Below are 5,200 nucleotides of genomic sequence, written 5' to 3'. Positions count from 1 at the left end.
ATTCGCCCTCACTCTGATCAGGGCGAATGCCCGATGGCACCGATGATAACAAGATGCTCTCACGATGCTCTCACGATGGCCTTACGAAGGGCAAAATTGACACACGAATTCAACACGAAAATGAACCTTCGCAAGGCCCTTCGGCAATTTTTTGGCATGCCAAAGATTTTGCCACCGCTGACGAAGTTGCTGCCGGAGCCTAAGAAACTCCACCGGCGGTCATACGATGGCTTAAGATGCCCTCACGAATGTCCCGATGTTGTTACGATCAGAGCTGAATTTGAACTTTTCCTTTATCATGTGTCCATCGGGTTGTTTTATTGCACAACAAAATCATGTAAACATATTATGTAAATAACACAATTTGTGTTCTGTGAAACTGAAAAGGATATAACATATTATTTTGAAGGCGAGTTGAAAGGAAGTTGTTGTTGCTATGGAAACAACATTACGGAGAACACTTAATATCTTCTACATATAAAGACGGATAAAGTAAAGAACAAAATCGGAAAATATCAGTACAGTTTCATAGCACTTTAACATAATCGTTTTTGTTAATTTCGTTGCAGTTGTATGTCTTAAGTGTAATGTAAATGTTGCCTTTGTGTGTGGTTCGGGGCCATCTTCGTGAAAAAGTGAATCTTGAGGCAGAAAAGATGAAAACACTTCAAAGTTCCAGTTTCCTGTACATGGAACCATGCCTGTCCTCTGTTCCACGTCTTCAGTCAGTTCTGGACCCTATGACTCGGACACTAGTTCTACCAAGGCTTATTAGAGGTAAGAGTGGTAGGAGAGGAGTGTAGTTATCTTTGTATTTAGGCTGCAAGTCGACAAAGGTGATCAGGTGCTGATGCTAATAATGATCCGATTCATTTGATATTGATTGTCTGCCAATACTGAATCCTGATCTGATTCTTCTATTTCCCATATAATACAGCTACACCGTGTACACTAGCTCTATTTGTTTTTGCCATTGCAGGGGTAGACATTAAGGGTAAAATTCCACTAGCCCGGAGCATTCGTCCAAAAAATCGACTAATAATGAAGAAAATTAACACATTTGTTCCAACAGTAATTTATTTACAAACTACATTACTACTTGTACTACAACATTTGAATCATCAGTTCTTCCTCATTTCCCCCAATTGTTCATATTTGGTTTATTAAAATAATTATATTGTGGTCATTGTAAAATAAATTCTGCTATTATCTATCATTATTATGAGTATTATTATTTGTATAATGCGCTTTCTGCCTTCCTATCATTAGGAGTTAGACATGTAATGGCTATGTAGGCTAATAACCTAGATTAGAACCTTCATTATCCTAAACTGCTGGGACATTTCCCTATAGCGAATACCTTTTATATTTGTTGTGCTCTTCACTTACTTGTCAGAATAGGTCGGCATTGATGTACAGAGCCGACTGCTCTGCACCAAACAGCTGTTTGCTTTTCATTCAACAAAGACAACCATCTCACGTAGCGCTATGTTGTAGCGCTAATAAACGAAACAATTCAACAAAATTGCTTGTACCACAGGACCATTTTTTTTTTTTAAAGCAATATTTTTAGTGGCCCAAGCGGGCAAGTGGAAAGTACGTTATGCTGTCCCGGGGTGTTTAAATAGTGCTTCCGGGCCAGTAGGCCATTTATAATGTCGGGCCCTGCATTACAATTCACCATAAGCAATTGTTGACTGTAACGTCTATGCCAACCAACTGTAATTTGTAATGTATTTTACCATACTTTAACGGTCAAGTTCTGGGAACCACAGCAGCCCAAATGTTAACATAAATGTCAAGTTTTCTTTTTACAGTGTACTTATATCTATTCTGTACATTTCTTTTCAGTTTGCTTCAAGAAGTGGCTTCAACAGACAGAGATGCAGGCCAGATTGGGAAAGGCTGGACACTACACAACGGGAAACATTATGGACATGAACAAGGAAAAACAGAAAACACTTTGTTGCCTTTTTCTTATCATACGTTTTTGTTACCATTTAAATATTGAATTATATTTATTACTTTTATTTTAAATTAAATGCACCTGTTTTAGATAATATATTTATTTTTGATGTATAGATTGATTTGGAGGTTGGTTGTTATTTGTATAATTATTGTATTGTTACTGTGTATTTTATTATATTAACTAGCTATTTATTGCTATTTATTAAATTCAAATACTGTTATGAACACTATACTGTACAATGTCTTTATTTTGGTAGATACATTACACAATGAATCTTTGTAATATATTTATGTTCTCTGGTTTAAATAATCATACCAGTATTAATGCTGGTCATCTGGAATCCTGGTAAGCTTCCAACATGGTATATTTAATACTATTATTAAACATAAACTGGTGATAGATGGATGCTGGTGACCAGCCCAGCATACCAGCATACTATGCTAGTCTATGCTCTTTTTTTTAGCTATCCTGGCCAGATAAAGTATCCAAAACCCCTGTAAACCAGCCAACCTATCTACTCGGCTGGTCAAAGCTGGTTTTTTCAGCAGGGTTAGTGGGCGAAGCCTATACGAAATAGAACGAGAGGCTATCAGTTTATTTGATCAAGGGTGGTTTATATATGCAAATATTGCCTTTCCTAAGAGCAGTTCAGCAAATGTCACGTCCTCTTTTTATTATTTACTTAACTTTTATGTAGCAGGCCGTCCACTAACAGTTTTCTGTTTTTAATAAGGAGATTAAGGAAATACTACCTTCCATACACTTTAATTACTCACCATGTGCTACTTTCAAGATAACATCGTTTTTATTGCATTTCTGTCTTATACAGGCTAATACAGGAAGGTGCACTGTTGATAAGGTTTTATTAAAATGCATGTGTTTAGGAAGAGACTTGGATTGCATGATCAGAGTTTTTTATGTAGTTTTGCCCCAGTTTACTATACTTAATCAAGACTGTTCTCAGTTTTTTGGCTGCCATGCAAGAATAACAATGTTTTTCAAGACTTCAAGGTAAAAGAGGGAGAGTAATTGAGATACAAATTGTAATTTTTAAGAAATAAAATAAAATGTATATGTATATGTGACTTTGTTTTGTCATGAGTTGAATTGGCGTTTTCAAGTGTTTTATATTTTCAAGTTACTTGTACAGATTTCAGCGGCCAAAGACAAAGCACTGACAGCCGTGAGAGGGGGCCAACACAGCAAAGCTACTGAACAAAGAGCTGAAGAGAGCTGCAGTCAGGTCATTCATCTTTATGAGGGAGTCCATTCTCAAGTAGTCATGTGATCAATGGAGAATTCAAATATTGTTTTTAGCCACTCTCAGTAGACTTATCAGTAGAATAATAGTACCTTAAATATCAAGTACTCTTTATGCAGATGAGAGATGAATTGACAGGGGGTGGGACACATTGTCCAGCAGGTAGGACAGCTTGGCTGCCATTCTCCTGTCTCCCACCACCTCCACAGTGTCCAGAGGACTCCCCAGGACAGCTGGCCTCCTTACCAGTCTGTTCAGTCTCTTCCTATCAGCAGCAGAGATGCTGCTGCCCCAGCAGGCCACATCATAGAAAATGGCTGATGCCACCACAGAGTCATAGAAGGTCTGAAGAAGTGCCCTCTGCACCCAAAAGACCTCAGTCTCCTCAGCAGAAAGAGTCTGCTCTGTCCCAGCAGCAGAGTGAACAGACCAGTCCAGTTTATTGTTCAGATGAACACCAAGGTACTCAAGATCTCACCATCTCTATGTCCGTTCCCCTGATTTCAAGTACACAATTATCAAAGTCTAGATTATGTATGATTTTTTACAGTACATTTGAATGAAAACATTGCAGGAAATGATGTCAAATATGGAGATTATCAAGCTCATCACCAGCATAATAAACCTGATATTTTTCGGTTTTTCAACTAAAATCAAAAAATAAATGTAAAACATTCGCTTGGAAATTGAGAAACTGGGATGGACATTTTAATGTGAATTATCGATATTTGCAGGCCTAAAGTAAATTGTCATTAAGTGAAGCAGTTTAAATGTGCTATGTACCTGTTGGTTATACTGCCACAACTATTAACTAAGTATTTAAGTGTTTATATTTAAATGTATTTTATGAATGGATAAAACATCAACATTTAAAACAGTGATCGGCTCTGTGTTTCATTCTCAGAAGGAACAACTGAGCTGCACTGAAACAGAAGCAATTAAAAGCTGGACCTAATTGTCCATTGCACAAGGCAAGTTCAGTCATAAGCGGGAGGAATTAAGAGCAGGTGGACAGAATAAAAGATGAGGACACGTTGAATGACGCACAGAAGCTCCAGCTCATGTTTTGACCAAAGTGGATACATTTAGGTCATTGAAGCTTAATGGGATGTTACTAAGGATGTTGCCAGAGAAAGACAGGGAGGAAATAAGAGAGAAAAAAATCTCATGTTTAAATACAATTATTTAAAAAAAGTCTCAGTGCAGTTTCCATGCCAACACTACTAGTGCAGGCCTCTGGAGTCCTTGACGTTATTGGAGGCAGGACATTCAATTACAGGCATCTTTGAATATTACGTGAGTTTATAATTAACAATGTGTACACTGATGTTTGAAACCGCCGGTGCTGGAGTGTTCCATTCATAATGTGCACCATGTGACAGGATACCATAGAAATGTATCTTTAAATGCAACAGTAAAGTGGTACATTGTTATATTGAATTAACAGAACAAATTAAGCACTTGAATGTTTTCTGACAGCACGTTTTGATTTGCAACAACACATTTAAATGTTATCAGCCTATCAAATGGCTGTTATCATTGGTTATCATCTTCCTAGATATCGGTCTGAAGGGGCCTGCTGCTACAGAAGTCCTGAAGGGTAAATGAGGGGAAAACAGTTCTAGAAAATCCATGTTCCATGTCTAATCTACTTTGTTTTCTCTTCTGTGTTTATGACCTCACATAAAAAAAAGGTTTTGCCATGATCATTTTGTATAAATTCCATAATTTGTTCAAAGATTTTAGTTTTTTAATACTAATTTTGGCCACATGAGTGCAGCAATACCACATCTCAGCCCCACCCCTTTTCCGATGAAAACTTAGGCCCATTCCCAAACCGCCCCCTACACCCTACCCCTCCGTTTGCGCGTTCACGCGGAGGGTCCGCCATATTGAGGGCTGTTCCAAACCAACGAGTGTGGAGCGGTGTGGAGGGGGAGTGGGCTATCAAGCCCTCAAACAGCGAGTCT

This window comes from Notothenia coriiceps, unplaced genomic scaffold, assembly GCF_000735185.1.
Source record: "Notothenia coriiceps isolate Sejong01 unplaced genomic scaffold, NC01 NC01_scaffold00037250, whole genome shotgun sequence".
Classification (NCBI taxonomy): domain Eukaryota; kingdom Metazoa; phylum Chordata; class Actinopteri; order Perciformes; family Nototheniidae; genus Notothenia; species Notothenia coriiceps.
The sequence above is the reverse complement of the archived record's forward strand: the minus strand, read 5'-3'. Positions refer to the sequence as shown.